The sequence below is a fragment of the Crocuta crocuta genome, unplaced genomic scaffold, assembly GCF_008692635.1.
Source record: "Crocuta crocuta isolate KB4526 unplaced genomic scaffold, BGI_CrCroc_1.0 scaffold30, whole genome shotgun sequence".
Taxonomy (NCBI): domain Eukaryota; kingdom Metazoa; phylum Chordata; class Mammalia; order Carnivora; family Hyaenidae; genus Crocuta; species Crocuta crocuta.
Genome location: NW_027528345.1, coordinates 4,191,991 through 4,212,392, shown reverse-complemented (window position 1 = coordinate 4,212,392; position 20,402 = coordinate 4,191,991). Strand labels below are relative to the sequence as shown.

The following is a 20,402-nucleotide window of genomic DNA, read 5'->3' as shown; positions in this document are numbered from 1 at the left end:
GCCATTAAATGCTCAGCTGCCAGCCTCGGGAAGGGAGCAAGCTCTCTGGTCTGTGTCCATTTTGCTAAGTTGTGACTATGTTTCCCAAAAGGGAGAGTTGATACATCAAAGGACAACGGCTCACCAGCTTCTGCAAAGCGGCTGGTGCAGGTGGACCAGTTGTAATCTGCAAGTGAGTCTGGGGCTCGGGTCCATCCACGCATCAGAGTGAGCCCACAGAGAGAAGCTGGTGAATGAAGTCCAAGAAAAACTGTTGCTTCTGCACAGCCACTGTTTCTGAAGCCTCAGTTCTAAAAACCGAACTCAAAGCCTAATCCTGCAGATGGCTGAATTAAATGAAAATAGAATCCACAACCTCACTGGGTCTCTAATGTTCAATGTGCTTCGCTGGCTATTTGGTTTCAGTAACAAATTAGCTGATTCACTACATTTTCTACATTTTACAGAATCGTGGAATTTTTAGAGTGGGAAGATGTCCTAGAGCTCTCTGTTTTTTAGAGATTCTTGTATTGTTGAATTCTAGTTCTATTGATTTATGTGCTTTGTTTCACTTCTTAGGTTGCTAAATTCGCTTTGAAGATTGAGGGAATGAAACTATAAAATCGCAGTAAGAATGATTGGCACTGAATTTTGGGCAATAGTTATCTCTAGGTTGGGCATAAAGTGGAGAGAAACGCAACTAGGGAAGGTACACAGGAGATTTCCACTGCAATTACAATGTTTTATTTCTTAACCGAGTGCTAGAAGCACATTTATTTGTTATATTACTTTTATACCATTGTTTTTTGTGACTGAAACAGTTTATCAAAATAAGATGGTAAAAATAGATTTCACATGGGCCTTATAGTTTTTTTTTTCTATTTTATTTTTGGCACAACGATTTTAATAAAAGACATTTTATGTTGGATAAAACGTTTCTCCGCAGCCAGCCAATGAATTATAGAAAGCAACTGTCAGGAAATCTGGTTTCTGCAGAAATGACTTTTCAAGATTTACATAAAGTTTTATAGACGGAGAATTTTGAAAAAGATCTTATTCGAATAGATTCAAAGTAAAGACTTATTTCGGCTGCAGGCAATGCATGAAATGGTCTTCCCTTTCCCATCCCCTCCAGAGAAGAAACAACAGTGACTTTGAATGATAAGAACTGGATTCTTGCCAGGACTCTGGCCTCTGCTAGCTGTAAAGTCCCCAGCTCAGGGGGGGCTTTGAAAAAGCTTTTGCGGACTCAGAAGGGCCAAAGGGAAGAGGCGGGGACTGGCACTAACAAAAAAGGACCAAAAAATCAAAGTCACCATTGTTCCTTCTTACCATGAAGTAAGAATCCTCAAGGAAGAGAGACAGAGAAACAAAAATGGCTCTCAAGAACAGTTCGAGCATCTATTTTTTATGACAAATCAAAACAGTTCTAGCTTTTAGAAATGATGATATTTGGGTCACTTCTCAGCTCTGCCTTAAGGACTTCTAAAGACAGCATGTCCTGAGCATGCCTCAAATGCCGCCCTCAGATACACATGGCTTTTGTTTATTCTTATTCGCCTTGGTTTTCACATTTTTATACATGGCCTTGAGGAATGACTTTGATGCTGAATTTTTCGGGAGAAAAAATGAATAAGTAAATACAGAAGTCACTTATACATAAAATATAAAAGTACAAATCAATGGGGCCCTCAAGTGTTTTTCAAAAGCCTACGTCCCTAATAGTTTTTCCAAGCAAGATTCCATTTCAACAGCAGTTTTGTGTCTCTTAACTCCTGAAGGATGCTAATTTCTGGACTCATGAATTAGTCAGGTGTTTAGTTACATCGTGAAATGTTATAACTACGGGGAGACAAAACGGCTAAGACGTGCAAAACCATCTTAATGGCAGCACTTTATCTTTTCCCATGAGAATATGAAATGAAGTCTGGGTCAGTTCTCTGGCACATCTTTCTCAAGGGTGGCTAATTCATTACCTGCTGCCCTGGAAAATTTAATTGTCGAAGGAATTTTGGTTCTGTTTTGTTTATCGACCAGGGAGTTTTCTTGGACTTCCCAAAAGATTCTACTTATTCAGGGAATTTTGCTCTGACCTTTTTTTCTTCTGCTTGAATCGCTTGTACATCAAGGTGGGTGGGCACTGGGTTTCAAAATATTCTTTTCAGGAAGCACCAAATACACACACACACACATATATACATATATATACATATACACATACATATATGTGTGTGTGTGTGTATATATATGTATATATATCAGGACTGCATTTTAGCTGCCAAACTTAAAGAAAGTTGTAGGCAATGACTGAATAAATATTCTTCACATAATTTACAGTCATCTCAAGGTATGTAATGAATATACTATCTCTTCTAAAAATTTAGAAAATGATTCTAATGGAAGGGATTATAATAGTAAATGTATAATGAGCTCTACCCTGGAACTTATGCCTTCTTGTCCTTTCCTGGAAACGTGCTCAGCAACTTTTCCATTAAATTCCCTGTAAAGCTGTCACCAAACAAAAATGCTGATTAAGGTTCACCCAGACGTTCAGTATTTTGGAAATGAAATACATGTTTCATAAAATAGCACTGGCAAAATTAAAACAATTATAGATTTTGAATTCTTTTTAAGCTTGATCTTCATGGACAAGAATATTCATCGTTATGATGTACGAAAAGGGAGATGAGAGGATTAGAAACTGTTATCAAGTCAAACTGGCTAAGATTGACAAACACCTGTTTCTACTCCTGTTTTTTTTCTCCTGTATGCTGGTGTATTTTATTTTATTTATTATTTATTTTATTTTATTTTTTGTTTATGATTTGGATGGAACTCCTTAGCCACTAACATATATTCAGTAGAAAAACTAGTAAAGCATAATTTTAATCTCTTTGAAACAATTATTTTTCAGGAAAGACGTGAAGAGAAATGGAGCAGTAGGTAGGGGGAAAGTAAGTTCAAGAAGTGTTTTTCTTTTAATTGATGGACATTATAGCACCCTTGTATCTTTGTGGAAGTTTGTACCTAGAGAAGGCAACGTTTATAAATTCCCAGGAAAAATGAAAACTTGTTGAAGTGGTGTCCTTAAGAAAAGGAAAAAAGAAGGCATCTAGACCACAGTCACAAGACTCAGGCAGTGGGAATCATGGGCCTTTCTTTCCTGGGAATAGGTGGACACTAAGGCATATGGATATAGGTGCTAGTGGACTGGTGAATTTGGCGGTGGGAATCTATGATACGATTTTCAGTAATATAAAAAGCAAGGCCATTAACTGAGACTAGAGATGGGGGAAGGGGGTGGAGGAGCTTATAGAAGAGGAGAAGCAATGAAATAATCATCTAGAAGGCTGATGCGGTGAATAGACTAGGGACATGTGATGGGATTGCCTGGCAGCTCCAGGAACCCACATGAAGATGGCCATCATGAATTCAGAGAGAGACCAGGCAGCATGGTGGGCTTTCTTCTCCAGCCATTTCCAGCTGCATAGATGCAGGGTGGAATGTGTGCAGTTCAGATTTTTTAGGTGAGTGCGATGAAGAGAAAGAAGAGTTAAGAGGACTCAGACAGTGGGGGCAAGGACTGTGATGATGGTAGTGATGACCATGAAGAAAGATGATGGAATGGAATTTGAATAGAGAGAGACATGCGGGCAAGAAGGGAATGTAAAATAATGAAAGAATAGCAGAATCAATGGATGTCTCTCCCAAGGGGTCAGAGAATTCTATGAGGCAAGCTCCAGAGGGAGTAAGTTGGAAAGAAAGGAGGAGGGATGCAGAGAATGTGATGCTTAAAATTACTATTATGGAAGAGGCACTATTCCTGGCAATTAGAAAGCTTATGGTACATATGATCATAGGAGTTGATAAATGCAGTGAGATGGAGGACAAGAAAATTGGAAGAGAGGACCTTTGAGTGAGGTTACCAGAAACCTATCCACATGGATATTTTTAAATTTGTTTTTTACATTTATTTATTTTTTGAGAGACAGAGTGAGACAGAGCATGAGTGGAGGAGAGGCAGAGAGAGAAGGAGACACAGAATCTGAAGCAGGCTCCAGGCTCTGAGCAAACGTTCAGCACAGAGCCTGATGCGGGGCTCAAACCCACATGATCCCATGTGGGATCATGACCTGAGCCAAAGTCAGACGCTTAACCGACTGAGCCACCCAGGCGCCCCCTACATGGAAGTTGAAATACCCAGGAATTCTGAATGGAGGTGGAGAACCAGCAAACCAAAGTTAAAATTCTCAAGTTACAAGGTGGAGAGGCCAGGCCGTTTTGTCCAGCTTCAAGGAGGAGATGTAGGTGGTCTGAGGATTGGAGCAGAAAATTTGAGGGAGGGGGGTAGGGGAAAAGGGAAACAGAGGGAGTTGGGAGTAGCAATGACAGAAAGAAAGACACCAGCCCCCTCCTCCAGACACAGCAGCATAACAAGTGGGAGACAACCACATTTAAAATCTTCCTGGAATTTCTGAAGGAATTTCAATATTAACATTGCTACTATGGCCTCTTATATGCAGCTTTATAATTTGTTTTCTCTTTCCCAAGTTTAGCAACTCCTTTCTCTTTCCATAATTATGTTCCGCTTTACAACTGCATGATCTCCTAATACTTGTTGGGCTGTGGGAGATGGGCATTGGGACTCAGAGATCTGAATTAACCATCCAGTTTCCATGTTCAAAACTCAGCTCTTGTGTTTGCTTCTCGTCTTCTTCAGTGGCCTTACCTTTCACTAATCTTAGCACGAGGGTAGGGCTTGAATGTGGGAGAGGTTTTGGATTTTCCTAAGTAAAATGAAATCATATTTTTCAATATAGACGTTTGGCATCTCTCAATGCTAATAAGGTGTAAACGAAAGCATCTGGAAATAGAAGCCTGTTATTTTAATTGATTTGCAACAGACATTCTAAATAAAAGAATGTGCCTGCCATGCAAAAGCAGCTCTCTGCACGAATTCCAGTTTTCCGTCCCAAACCCCACTGTAAAAATTCTGTAGTCACTATTCACCGTCCACATACTTTCACTAGGAGGTGGCATGGGTGCAGACACAGCTTAGATTTGGGATGTAACAATTCAATTTGTGACTCTAAACTTGATCTGTCTTGAATTTCTTCCAAGCAAACTTAGTTAACAAAAAGTACTGGGAGACATTGTGTTTGTGCAGTTGTGTGACTTAAACCCTAAGATGAGGTTATAATTGGGTTTCAGAACATTATGGTGTTTTAACAAATACTGCAGATTGAGTCCCTTGGAAACATTTTTTTTCTCCCCTAAAACTATGTGTAATAAGTTTACACTCCATGGAATTTATAAATAGGATTCTCCTAAGCATCAGTGGGGGTTGACAGAATCAGCTAAAAAGTCTCTTTCTGACACTCACTCTGAGGAAAGTGAGGATAGTCCAAATAAGTGTTGCCAAATCTCTTTAATTTAGCTTTGGAAATTAGGAAAACTCTTGGTGGCCTTGATCCTAGCTGCTTCACAGGAGGTGGAGGAGGGGAAGGTGGCCGGCCTGGGAGAAATGTGAAGAGGCAGAGGGAGATGAGACCCAGAAACAAAATAGGGGAAGATGGGTGGGACAGAAAACTAATTCCACACGATGCCCTTTGCACAGCTCACTGCAGTGACCACCTTCCTGAGCTCTGGGTGTGGGATTTCTTCAAGCGTGTGTTTAGAAAATGGCAGCTCAAATACAGACAACATGTGGGCTTCCCCAGTGAATGAATATGATAGACTGCCCTGGGAGTTTCATTTAGGAATTTAGAGAAGGAAGTCATTTGATTTCTTTGTAGATCATTAGGTGGGTCATTAAGTCGTTTATGGCTTAATTTCCATGTCAAAGCCTCACTTTTACACACACACACACACACACACACACAGATGACAGAATAGATTTAATTTTTCACACGTGCTTTAGTCAAAAACCTCCTAAGTGGTTCAAATACTGAGCGTATACATAAACTCTGCTTAAGAATATGTTGTAAAGGAAAAGAATTGATTTTTAATTCATTTTGTGAGTCTCAGAAGTCGAGTATGTAATGCAAAGGGACTATAAGTAACATACCACCAACAAGTTAATGACTAAATGCTGAACTAATTTAACAAAATATAATATCAAAATATATATATCACATGTAAATTCCATATTTATGATTGCAATAAACTTATAATAAAATCCCAGGGCATGCTTGCAATATTATTATTGTTTCATTTCCATCTCCAACTGCCTACTTTTAGAAATATGTAATATTACCTTGAGCCATTTGGATTTTATGTGGCAACTGCATTTACCTTAACTCTTCCCTGGAGGAAGATTGGATCATTTATTTCATTCTAAAGGAAATGGATTTCTGCATCAGAATGAAATAAAAATGATTAAATGTGAATTGAATCACTTAATCCTTTTTTCTTTGGTCAAAGGCTATAATTATCAACCCTGCTAAGTGCTATATGTGCAATCATGTACTAAAATTTAGACTCATAAGTAGCTTTAAAATGAGGAGTTGTGAGAACAGGGCGGCAAGACCTGAAGCATATAACGGCGGAAACGGCTTCAGGTGTCAGGTTGGAGGTAGCAGCTCACCAAACCTGTATTAGTTAACCAGACATATGTGCACCATCCATCTAGTTTGTTTAAAAGAACTCTCCATGACACTAACTTAATAAAACGTACTGTGACCACATGTTTCTAGAGGGAGAATTGCTTTGGATACATGCAGTTAGAGAGCCAACACAAGACTAACAGCCCTTTCTCAGTGCTTGTTAGGAAACCAGTCCTTTGTTTGTGGCAAATGTGAATTCAGACTAATTCAAACTCGAAAAAGTGCCCCCCACATCAGTTGGCTACATGTCAGGGAGGGCCTGTGTGCAATGCTTAAGAGAGAGAGAGCGAGAGCGAGAGAAGAGGGATGGGTAGAAATGGCTTGAGAACTTGATAACGGAAGTAGGGATCATGCTCTTTAATAGCTGTGTGACTTCCTTCAATAACTCTCTCTGGGTCTCCCTTTCCTCACCTGTAAATGAAAACAATACTTGCCTTGAAGAATGTTATAGAGATTGTAGGGAAGTAACTAGCACATGACTGCCGCTCAGACTATGATAACCCTTAACTCTGATTATCCCATGAGCAAAACAATGGTGGTCAGGAATCTGAAGCTAGTGGGGATGCATCCATTCTAAACTGGGGAATCTTGAAATGGCCAGAGTAGGGCGACTGTCCCAGCATGTGCTCTGGTTAGTGCCACCTTTTGTTCTCAATTGTCCCTGTTTCTATGACAGACCATATAATCACCTTCGCACTAGGAACTTCCATGTTGTTCTTTCTCTGGGTGATTTTGTGTGACCGGATTCTCCAACACCTGGAAGACTTTGTGCTGCTTTGCATGCCCATATGGCTGTGGTTCTTCTGAGGAGACAATGCCTCTGAGTCAAAGCAAAGTCCAGGATGGAGTCAGTTATGGGTGGAATTATGTCCCCTGCCCCCAATTCATATGTTGAAGTCCAAAATACCAGTACCTCAGAATGTGACCTAATTTGAGATAGGGTCTTTACAGAGGTTACCAAATTAAGATGAGGTCATTAAAGTGGGTTCTAATCCAATATGACCAGTGTCCTTGTAACACAGAGAAATGTGGACACAGACACAGAGAGGGAAGACGATGTGAAGACTGGGAGAGAAGGTGGCCATCTACAGCCGAGGAGACAGGCCCAGAGCAGGCCCTTTCCTCACGGCCCTCGGGAGGGACCAAACCTGTGGACTTGATCTGGGATTCCTAGCCCCCAGATCTGTGAGACGATATATTTCTGTCACTGAAGGCACCCTATTTGGGGCTCTTTGTTACAGCAGCCTCAGCAAAGTGACACAGAGTTCGAGGGAGGAAATGCAATTCCTGCCTTTCTTGGTCTCTGAGCTCCCCCTTCCTGGAAAAAGCCTACTCCCTCCCAGATTCTGGAACTGCAGTGCTTTCTACCGAGAATCCTCTGCACCCACTGCCTGTAGCAGCTTCCATGAGAACTCGGGAGAGGAAACTTTAAAAATCAGACTGTGGATAATGACACAAATGCTCAATTAGCAATAATGACATGTATCAGAGTTGAGGTTCCATTCCCAAAAACACCCCAGGATCGCCACTCCAACTGCCTGGGAGTTATAACTCATTAACACATTTATCTAGAAAGCATAAGAGCATTCTAGTATAAGGAATCCATGTCCGTGGAATTTACCGGTCATGTGGAGGCCTGAGAATTTACTCTTTGTTCTCTAAAGTAAATATATGCAAGTTACACAAATCAAACCTAGTTTTAAAGCAATATTTTTCCTCTAGAAAAAAATAGCACATTCCTCCCAGCAGTTCTCCTCATCTATCACCCCGTACCCCCTCCCATATACATAGGCGGGAAGACTCTAGAACCAGATATGTATACATTTTGTAAAATTTTACCTTCCATCTTCTTAGCTTCCTCCAGGTCACAGCAATGTTCATGTGCCTGCAGATACAAACAGAGTATTTGTAATGTATGCTTTCCCTTTGAAAATAAAATACCTTAACATTCTAATACATCACAAATGCTTCAACAAGTTCTCTTTGATTCATGCCAGAGAGTCTGTGGAGAGATGCAACTGCAGAGTTTTGAAACAAGGAATGTGGTTGAAATCCATGTTTTTCTTCCCATTCACAGTGTGGCTGCCACGTATTGTTAACATTGTCAGATAATCTGTTGTTTGAGGATGGCAAAACTTTTGGAGGTATTGTCTTTTTCTTACCAAATCATCTGACTATCCCAATAACAGCTAAACTGTTCAAAGCCTAAATTTAGAAAGTCTACATTCATGTTGACATCATATTTCCAACTTGTTCCAGGGTGAAGCAAAGAAAAAAAAAAAAAAAAAAAAAAAAAACAGTAAGAAGGGAAAATGACTTGTATTGTGTGGGACCTTCTCCTTTCTCAAATGTGAACATATATTAATTTCAGTTTACATAATCCCTTATAATTTGCTAATTACCATAGCAAGTTCAAACTAGTTCTATTAAACCCAGTTTTCCCCTTTCCCTATATAATCTAATATAAAAATGGCATATAATGGAAGAAGTGTGGGCTTTGGAGTTAAACAGGCCCAGGATACAATCCTGGCTTTATCAATGTGTGGCCTGGGGCAAGTCTCCAAGCTTCCTTGGGCCTCAGTTTCTTTAGTGCAGAAATGAGGGTAATGTTTACCTTGCAGGGTGGCTGAGAGGATTGGAGACTGTGTGTGTAAAGTGTGGGCTATACTAATAAGGGGCAACATTGTTAAGTGCTGTGGCTGACTGTATTTTCTGAACATGACCACACCATTAACTCCCAGCCCACATGCTCTTCCCCGGTGTGACCTTGACTCCCTTTTCTCCCTCAACAAGTGCAGTCTACTTCCTCCCTTGAATCTTGCCAGCCTAGCGGCTCCCTCGTAACCAGTAGGATGCGGCACAAGTGATGGTTCCTGACTTCCCAGGCTGGATGAGCAAAGCCCTCACAGCCTCCCCTGTTCTCTTGGAACATTCGCTCCCCTGACACTTCTTCTGGGAACACTTCCTCTCAGAACCCAGCTACTGTGTTGTCAGGAGCCCACACCACACGGGAAGGTGACATGTAGGTGTGCCGGTAAATAATCCCAGTTGACCCTGAGAATAATTCCAGCACAGGTGACAGGCACGTGACTAAAGAAGCCTTCCACTGATTCCGGCCCCAGTCATCTGAGCCCTCCCAGCTGAGGCCCCAGACATTGTGGGGCTGTGCTATATGTGACTCTGCCCCAACATCATCGTGAGCAGAGTTAAATGGTTGTTGCTTATACCTCAAAGTCTTGGTGGTTCAGGGGTAGCCATAAGTAACTGGAACAATGCTGACACTGTGCTTAGAACTTCTCTGCAAGAGAAGTAGAGGAGCCCCACCCCCCAATTTGGGAACCTACACTTCAAATATGTGTGATATGCTCTGGCAACATACACTCTCTCACTAAGCAACAAATTCTTCTTCTAAGCCCCTGAGATGCAGAGTCTCTGCAAAAGCAGGAGAAAGGAGCAGCTAATAATCTACTTCTGCAAAGCTGACTCCATACATTTTAGTCTTTGGAAAAGGTAAGGTGAGCAAACATGGAGGAAGAAGGGCAGACCAGGAGCACCCACCTCAGAACCCTCTTCTCTATTCCACCACCTAACACCTAACGTGTGTGCTGGAGAGGCACCCGATCAATGTGTTTGTCTTTAAAATGCAAATACCTCCTAGAAACCTGGCACTCTTTCACTCCAGAGCAGGGATGAACAAAATGACCTCCTTAGAGGAAGGGAGTTCGGATTTAAGCTGGAGAAGGCGAGGCATTTGGGAGACCCATGGCGGCATGTTGACAGGGGTTATGCCAAAGGCTGGGGGAGGGGAGGCTTTAGAAAAGTAGGTGGGATGGCAACAGCAGCATTTGTCCTGCCCACTCATCCGTTAAGTCAACATGGATGGGTATCTTCCACGCACTGGGCACTGGTATCGATGGATGAATCTGACCCATTCTCTGGCTGAAAGGATACTGACATTTTCCCTATGTCCTGATTCACCTCTAAGCCACTGAAACCTCCATTAGCAGAAGTTGTCTGCCAAACTAAACTTTTCCCAAACCACTACTGGCTCCCTAGTTTGGATTTATTCATCCAGCTTGCCAGTGGGAAAGAAGGGATGGGAATATGAGGGAAAGAATGGAGGAGTAGTAACAATACCTAAGTCTTTCACCTACTTTCTTACTCCTCTGGGTGCAAAACCTTTAATTATAGGACAGGGTCTTATGCTGGCATAATTGCTACCCCTAACTGATATCTAATAAATTGTTAAGTGGAATTGGACTAAATCTGTGCATTGTTGGCAGTATCTGAAATTCACAAGAATTTATAGACTATCACACAAGAATGCCAACAGCCCTATGAAGAAGACATGCTTGCAACCCACAGGAGTTTACACGCTAATCAACCTTTTTTTTACTTGGGAAAAGATGAGACTATTAAAAGTATTTGTTTGGAAACATTCATATGTACAGTGTTACAAGTTAAAAGCCTTCAACAGAAAATCCCTAATGTTAGAACAAAAGAAAATAAGGGCGCCTGGGTGGCTCAGTCAGTAAAGAGTCCAACTATTGATTTTGGCTGAGGTTATGATCTCATGGTTCCTGATGTCAAACCCCACATCGGGCTCTACACTGACAATGCAGAGCCTGGTTGGGATTCTCTCTTTCCTTCTTTCTCTGCCCTTACCTCTCTCCTCCCTCCTCCCTCTCTCTCCCCCTCTCTCTTTCTCTCTCTCAAAATAAAGAAATAAACATCCAAAAAAAAAAAAAAAAAAAGGAAATTCTAACTTGTCATCAAAGTCATTTTCAAGACACCTAATTCCCCTTCCTCAAACCTATCCACCTACCACATCACACCCCAATATTCAAAATCCACATTCTTTGGGTTGAGTCCAATGTGGAATTAGTCTCAAGTTCGCTATTCCCATAGAATGGTAGATTCTTAACACCCCACATGACATATCCGACCAGACACTGACACTTTCCCCACTTTTTCACCCAGGAAGAATACCTCCTGCCTGCCTAGGGGATCATCAACCCACTTATGGTGGGGGGGACCCTTCCACCTTTCAAGGCCACTGTTCCTGTTTCTGAAGAGCTCTTGACTTATGAACTGAAATCCTTCTCTATTCTCTCCCAAATACTTTATAAAACTATCATCAATGGAATCATTCAACATTTAATCGGTTACAATAGAAATTTACAATAGAAGTAGGGATACATTGGATAAAATTAGGTGTTGATTTATACTGTTTATGTTATTCTCTAGGTTCTAGATATTCTATGACTTGAGGAAAGAAGAAAGGGTTAGGGAGGATTTAACCCTTAGTACATATTTTTATTAGATTGGTGGTTATAAATTCTGTAAATTGCAGTGATGAAACAGGATAACTATACAGTCCCCAAAAGACACAATCATGTAATGCAATGAAATAGAATATAAACAAATATGTATACAATGTAAAACATACCTAATAAAAGCAAACATTACTATGGGTTTTACAAGAAACATAATTCTAAAAACAGAACTTTGATTTATATACAAGTACAAAATAAAAAATCTCCAAGACAGCCCTATGTAAATTTTTATAACGCAAGATGCTTTAAAAATAAATTTGCAAAGAAAAAAAGTCAGAACAAAGCAACATCTTTCATATTCTGTTAGTAATATAGAATAAAGAGGTCATTTTTATGCTCTGAGCGTGTTTAGAGGTTGTGTAAGTTTCATTTATAAATAATTTTGAAACATTAAGAGAGACTGGGGGGGTTTGCTCTGTAAGTTAAACAGCAATTTGATCTCAACATCATTAAAAATAAACTTTCACCTGTTACTAATTTTCTTCTTAGTTACAAAGCCATTGTTTGTTTGAATGAAAGGAAAAAAGCATCTTGATGCTGTTTATACAGTCCAAATAAGAGAACAAATTGCAAAGGCCCATGTACGCTAAAAAGCAAATAAAAGAACTTTTCCAAGAATACGTTAAAAACATGACCAGGGCTACATACAATTAAAAGTACTATATGGTGAACCTCAAACAGCACCCCGGATAGTGCATATTTGAGTTGCAAACAGTACTGCAATCCTACATCTGAGAATAATTCCTTTGCTGTACTATCTTTAATTGTGGACTTGTAATAAACTCTGAAAACTGAGCCCAGTATTACAAAAAGCCTTCCACAACCCCCGCCAGCAAAGCAAAAAAGTATTTTGTGTGGTGCCTTTGGTTTCAGTTTTATTATTACAGGGGGTGTGTCGGGTTGTGTATGTATAATTGTATGTTTGTTTATAGTTTATGAATATGCGTGTAATTTTGGCATTGGCTTCCATTTTCAAAACGAACCTAAACCCATGCCCAGAAACAAGCTGAAACAGCCCTTAAAAGGTACAGAATCACTTGATGGGGCCATACTAATCCGGGCCATTCACATGAATGAATAGGTCATGGCGATGGCTTCAACAATAAGTTTTTATACTTTGGAACCAAAAGTCTAGGTCTGTGTTTCCAAACGGGCAGGGCAAGAGCACTCAGGGGATACTCCAGCCAACAAATGATAACAAAATAATAGGAAAAGATCTTCTGTAAAAACATAATTTGGGCCTTGGCAAAAGCAGAGCTCAGGTAAACATTCCATACTCAACAGACAATTCAAGATCTCTTGTTTACTAAGCCCCTTTCCAGGACCCACTGGAAAGAATCAGAGAAAAAAATGTCTAAGGATCCTAGGTATTCCCAAATGCTCCATCCATCTTCCATCTCTCTCTCTCTCTCCTCTGTCTCTCTCTGTCCATCCCTCCCTCCCTCTTGCTCCACCGCCTTCCACTCATCTACCATGCAATACGANAAACCACCCCCTCCAGTCTGTGAGGTTTTTTTTTTTTTTTTTTTTGCAATTCTTCCAGCACCTCATCAAGACACTACTCTCTTTGCTCTTAAGCTTCAACCTTCCAGAATTAGTGGATTGTATTACTTCCTCAATTTTATCACTGCACACTCTCTTAAGTGTCTCTAACGAAGTTGCTTTGGCAAGACTTTTGTTCTCATTTTGCATTGTTCACCTTCTTACGGCATCAGGAGCCATTGGACACTCGTTGAATCCTCTCCCATGGTTTCCATCACACACATTCCTCATTCTGTCTCTGACAATCCTTCCTCTGCATTTTCCTCCAGTTCTTTGTCTCCATAAATTAAGGTTTTCCTAAAGGATCTTTCCTTGGCAAAATTCCCTGTTCCTTCTACTCTTGCTCACTTGATGTCTCGTTCAATTTTACAGCTTCAACTAAGAGCTCTATGTAAATGGACTTCCAAATCTTTTTTCTTATCCTGATTTCTCTCCCGAGTTTCACCTCCTACATCTCCAATTCTACATCAAACGATTCTACCTGGATACTCCGTCTGCACCTGTGGCCCCTACCCCTGTGAGATCTCACATTCACCATCATGGTCCACCCTCATTATTACCCCCCTGTTCCAATGTTCATAGCCTTTTGCCTGGTCCCCATGAAGGTCTCCTAGTTTTCTTTCTGCTCCTCTTCTCAAATTCATCACCTATCATACTACCAAATGCATTTTCCAAAATAAAATTCTGACCCCTTTTGAAAAGCGCTCTCCATCCTAGAGAAAAAAGCAAAACCTCATTTCTGTGGCATTTAAACTCCTTTCTTGAATGAATTCAATCAATTTATCCTGACACACATTCCCCACCTTACTTCCCACACCCCCATTTATAGCTAGCTTTCACTTTGGTTGAAATGAACTACTCAGTGTCCCCGGTCTTTCTCAAATCCCCTCATTCATGTATTTTCTTTGGCCTGGAAAACCTGTTTATCCACCTCAGCCATGTCTAAACCCATCCTATCTTATGAAGTCTAAATAAAATATAAATGACCACATAAAGTCTTCCCTTATCTACTCACAACTTCCCACCCACCAGGAAGACTCCATTTCCACCGTAAACTCATTGAACATGGTCTAGTTGGATACCATTTTCTGCCTTGTATGGTTATTTTTTTAATATGTCCTAAATCTCCTAATAAGCCTTTTGAAAACTGGAGTTCTGTGTGTCTCCTTAACCTCTAGCATAACGCTTGGTACATAAGAGCCTCATTTCTGTTTTAGTCACTTAAAAACTATTTACTGGATACTGTCCTGTGCTTTGAGAATTCAATAATGGATGAAACACAGTTCTTGCTTTTATGGGGTTTACATTTTAGATTCAAAAAAGATGTTTATTGCCTTTAAAAAAACTCTTAAGAATAATATAATTTTAAAAATATTTAGTTCTCTAATTGTCAATATTTTGTTGAACCAGATTTCTTCAGTATAAACATTCTGTGTAAACTCAAAGCATTATTATTCTGTCACAGAAGGCACAGTCAGCTTCCCCTCAAGAAGAGAAGAAAGGCTGCAGTGTTGCTTCGCTGGCATCCTTCTACCCTGTGGTCCTCTCCCCTGCCTTTCTCTACTCCAACTCTGACCTTGAGTTTTCCAGTTTTGATCTTATTCCCACCCTACCTTTTGCCACACCTAACCGGAATTATTCTGAGATCTGCCTTTATCCTCATAGCCTTGACCTTGTTCCCTCCTAACTTAGGCTGCTTGTCTGGACTGCATACAAGTCCTAACCATTTTACAACCTTGATTATGTTTTGTTTCTAAACAACAGATAAATGGATGACCCTACACAGAGAACAGTTTGGTGACCATCTGGTCAGAGACCTTGAACGCCCATATTGGCTTTATCAACAATGTCAAAAAACCTAAATAAACAAACAAGCCCCATTTCTGAGTGCAACATGATGACATTCTCTGAAAATCCAACTGCACTGGACACCACCATGTGCTGGGTTCTGGCTGCTGCTTTCGGCCTTCTGAGCCAAGGAAACCATGTCTCCAGTTTGAGGTTTGTTCTATTTGCTTCTCTCTTCTGAATAAAGTTACTACCTCCCTTGAAACAAAAGCCTTATTCATCAACTGAGAATTGGGGTCATTCCTCAGGCTAAAACATATCCATTTTCTGAGGTCTTGCTCTCCTCCTCCTCAAAATAGTTCTTTGCTTCTCAAGTCCATTTAGGGACGTACCACCAAATATATAGACTTATAGGCTATCAGCAATATTTCTAGGTGCTAATTAAGAATATCTTCACTATGAATTTTTATATCACATCTCAACATGAAATGCAGAAGCATATTCTAGGAGCTCTGAAATGCAGAAGATGCATGGGTGTCCTTGAGTTCATTTATTCTCCAGGATCAACAGAAGGCTCATATACCTATTTTGAGTAAACTGTCTTTGGAGCCTCAGATGCAATTTAGTCAACAATGCTTCACACAGCAGGAATCTGCTTCAAATAACTAACCCTTCTTGTTACCTTCTTGTTTCCTGCATAAATTCCTCTGTGAGGGACAAAAACAGAGCTTCTTGTTCCTTTTAAGGAAATGAGGTTTAAGAAGCCTTGCAAGCTCAAAATGGAATTTGAAATCAGCAGCCTTAGAAGTATTATACCAGACTATAGATGGTAAGTTAAACTGGTACGAAAATCAAGGCTGAATTAAATAATTTTATAATATCTTCAAACATTTTACCACACATAACATTTTATTGTTTGTAAACTAAATTTGGAAATAGCTTCTCAGGGGACAACATCAGTCCCTAGGACTACATAATTAGGATTTTGGGAAGTTACATTAACTCTTTCTGGCCATAACGGGGCCCATTTAAGATTTAGGGGAAAAAATAATTTACCAAACGATCCCTGAAAATGACAAAACAGCCACCAAGAGTCCTCATGTTATTATCCTGGGAGCCATCTCCCATGGTGTAAATCTCAGCACAAATACACCAGCATGTTACTCACATTTCCTCAGACTGTAGTTACTGAGAGCAATAATGGGACCAGAAGAAGAGGAAACACTGATCTCCAGCTTACCTACTACCGTGAAAATTACTGTTGCTTGAGCCCCCATTCCCTCCTACCCACCTCAAAGTAACCCCAAGCAAGTCTCATGTGGGTTCACAAACAAGGAGTTTCTTGGTTTCATATAACTTGTCAGTTAACCATTTATGTAAAATAATTTGTATTTTAGCAAAAGCACAGTTCCATGGAACTTCTAATAGCCATGCATTCAACAAGTACTTCTTGGGGGTGCCTGGTGGCTCAGTCAGTTGAGCAACCGACTCTTGGTTTCAGCTCAAGTCATGATCTCAGGAGATCGAGCCCCACCTAGGTCTCCCCTCTGGCCATGGAGCCTCCTTAAGATCCTCTCTCTCCTCTCTCTCTGCCCCTTTCCCACCCACAATCACTTGCTCCCTCCTGGTCTCTCTTTCAAAAAAAAAAAAAGTACTTTTTTTGGAGCACAATGGACCAAGTAAACTGATTGCTGGGTAGTGGAAATTAAAAGTGAGTCCATATTCTGAAAAGTTTGACATCTTGACTCTCTCCTCTCTCCCTGCTTGTGAAAGTCACACAGCCTCTCCACTTTACCCCAACGGTCTCTTCAGTTGATGTGAAAACCCCACCCTTACCTACTGCCTCCCTCTGTGCTTCCCTCAGTAGCTTGGCCAACACATCTGGTGTTGTGGCTTTCTACGTTAACTCAGCTCAGGTCCGCCTGAAATGGACATTAGTTCCAAGGACATTACATTAAACTACACTCAAAACTCTTCCTCCCCAGAAACAGTGACTCCTGACTAAGTATGTGTGCTCACAAGATGACCCGGAGTTCAACATTCACTTCATCGGTTATGAGGAAATCAAGAAAGTCAGAGGACCATGTCTCTTATTTGCTACTGGTATTTTAAATAAGTGATTGCCTCCAACATTTGTTTAATCCATCTATATTTTAAAATGAAATAAAATGATAAAGGGAAATTTAAGGATCATCAGTCAAATAGGTCATTTCCTCTTATCATTTTTACCCTATCACTTGGACTCTCTGATGTTAAAATGACACAGAATCAGTTAACCACAATGCCAAACACAAAATGCATTTCTTTTTCTACGGTACCATTTTCAGCCACTTTAGAATACAATGTTTACAAAGCCAAATGCCAAGTGACTTGTCAAAATCATTAAGTAAATCAACAAATATTTATTAGTCCATGGAGGGGATAAAAACTAGTTCCATCCCTGTCCTGAGCATGTCAACATAAGGTATTGGGGAAAGAGCATGGGCTGTGAAGTCATTCACACTTGAGTGAAAATCTCCACCCTACCACTTATCACCAGTGCGACTTGAACAAGTCCCTTAAACTCTCTGGGCCTCAGTTTCTTCATTTTTAAAATGAGGACAATAATGTCTAGATCACAGATATCTCACCAAGATTAAAGAAGATTGATAGAAAACATATAACATGCTGTCTGACACATACCAATTTTCTCTTCATGAAGTGGCTTCATTCAGATCCAATGGGAATAGGATAAATACACAAGTGACTAGACTAGAAAGCCAGAGGTAAATGCTCTAGAATGTTACAGTCAGCCTATATGGACATCAAAAGGAGAGATCAGTTCTGGCCAAGGTGATCGGAGAAAACTTGGAAATGAGATCTGAGCTAAGCCATGAGGAATGGTTACACTCTGGGTCAGTAGAAGCAAGGGAGGGTGTTCCAGTTTGAGAAAATTCAAAGGCGCCATCTCAGAGGTAGGTAATGGCAAGACAGACCACTAGAGGACTCATCCAGTCAGGTGTGGAGAGGACAGGAGTCAGCACCATGGTAACAGCTTAAGATCTTTTCCCAACCCTTGGGTACAAAGAATTGTAAGACTCAAACTCAATGCACCACTTTCTTAAATCAATGACCACAGAACATTCTTTTCCTGGACTGCCTCAGCCTTAGCAATCTGCTTCTGAAAATAGAACTATTGACTTATAGGTCCCCTCTCCACATTCCTAATGCCTGTGACCCTAGACACCTGTGTACATATAAAAGGTCTGCTAACTGCAAGAAGGTCAGTCTCATTCAGACGGACTTTCCTGCTCTATGCAGTTAAGCTTTCACTTTTCTCACCTGTTTTCTGGTAGCCTTATTCTAGAATGTTCAACAACATTAAGGGAAAAATAATGATCCTAGAGCATGGTTCCTCCACTGGAAACCTTTCCCATGGCCCTAGGCGAAGTGAAAACTTGTTGTCTCCGGCTATCTCCTTCCAGAGTCACTTATTTCTCCTTCTTCACTTTTAACTTCTTAACTTCTTCAGAGAAGGTTCTCATACGAAGGCCCTAGGCTGAGCTCATACCACAAAATCAAGCATTTTGGGGGTGCTGTTGTTGCAGACTGTCTATTTTCAGGGAAGTTCCAGGAACCTCCTATAAAGGAGCTAGGAGTTACTACTCAGAAGATGTTCCTTTCAGTCACTGAGAGAATGGAGAAAGGCGGTCAAGAAACAGTGGGTCCAAGAGAACAGAATCAGTCATTTAACTGGGTGTGGAGAAAAAGAGACCTTCCCAGCAAGGATGGGCCAGCAAAGGAGAGCAGTGTAGGCAAAAGTAGGCCAAAAGAACACTGCACTCGAAAGAGCAAAACTAGGCCAGATGTCTACAAAAGACCTACTTGCAGACTATTTTATATTCTAGACTCTGTACTTCAGTCATGGCGAATGTAAAATAAATTTAGACAAATCATTAAAGCTGTTACAGTTGTAAATACCATGTGAAACGGTTTACTCTGGTCCCCATTTAAATTGCTTTGTGCTTTGTACAGAATGAAAGCCTTTGGCTTGGGAACCTTGAACAGTGAAAAGTTACTGCTATTCTCTTTTTAATAAAGAGAACCATACATATATATATGTATATGTATGTATGTACATATATATATTCTTGTAGAAGAAATGAACTTAAATTGCGGAAAGATGAGTTTATTAAAATTCATTGCAATTCTCACACCATTATATTTTTTCATAATCAACTCGCTTTCTGCTGAGTCCCCCTTCCCCTGCCAACGTGCAGATGCATTTGGCCTCGCCCAGGTCAAATGTGACGCTTCAGTGCATCCTTGGGGATTAGGTCTATATTCCAACACAATTCATTTTTAGTGTAAAATTTGATTGAGCCGTGTGAGTAAAAACCCATTTAAATCTTTACATGTAATATCCAACTTTGGCGCACTCTGAATTGTGACTATATTAGATAAGGTCAGAAAGAGAAGAGGAACACAATCACATGGGGAAAAAGGAATGATCGATGGTCCAACCAGAGGGGCCCTGAAATGTAATGTCCTCTGCCCCAAGGGCAGAACCTTCACCTGGCAGATGCCAGTCAGTGTAGAGCATGAAAGAATATTTCTGAAAACTGTGATGATCAATTTTTTAAATGATAGAGTAATTAAAAATGTTAATAAAGATAAAATTATTCTCATAGTTTGATGACATTTTTTCTTGTCAGAGTTTAGAGTCTAGAAATCACTCCTACAGAAATATAAAGTAATGTGTGTGTGTGTGTGTGTGTGTGTGTATTTCTTCTAAGGATGTTTTAAGCCAAATACTACCTAATGGTAAAATAGACTAGATGAGTGACTGTATTTATCCAACATACCATATTTTTTTCATCAAAGCAATCATTTATTTCCAACTTAAAAAAAAAATATTCCCTCCCTCTCCACTGATTCTAGGGATCTTAAAGAGAAGGAGAACTGAGTAGCTACAAGATGTGTGCTTATTTTCATTTACAAGTTCTTGGTCTCTTTTTTTAAACTCAGTTTTTAAAACCGGATACTGAATTATCAGGAGTACCTGATTCTGCCTCTATCAAGGAATCTTGAAAACATGTGAATTTGAATTATTATTCTTGGAACAAACTTTGTAGAAGTGAAATTTGACAGCATTTTTAAGCTTTCATGATTA

At 40.2% G+C, this 20,402-nt stretch overlaps 1 long non-coding RNA gene across 1 annotated transcript in view; it reads right to left on the bottom strand.

Annotated features, from left to right (window-relative positions):
* The window catches only part of LOC144222845 (uncharacterized), a 330,463-nt gene that overhangs the window by 166,987 nt on the left and 143,074 nt on the right, over window positions 1–20,402 (bottom strand). Inside the window, exon 2 of the long non-coding RNA XR_013332490.1 lies at window positions 8,424–8,469. This is a non-coding gene — a long non-coding RNA (uncharacterized LOC144222845). The remainder of the gene's footprint in view (window positions 1–8,423; window positions 8,470–20,402) is intronic.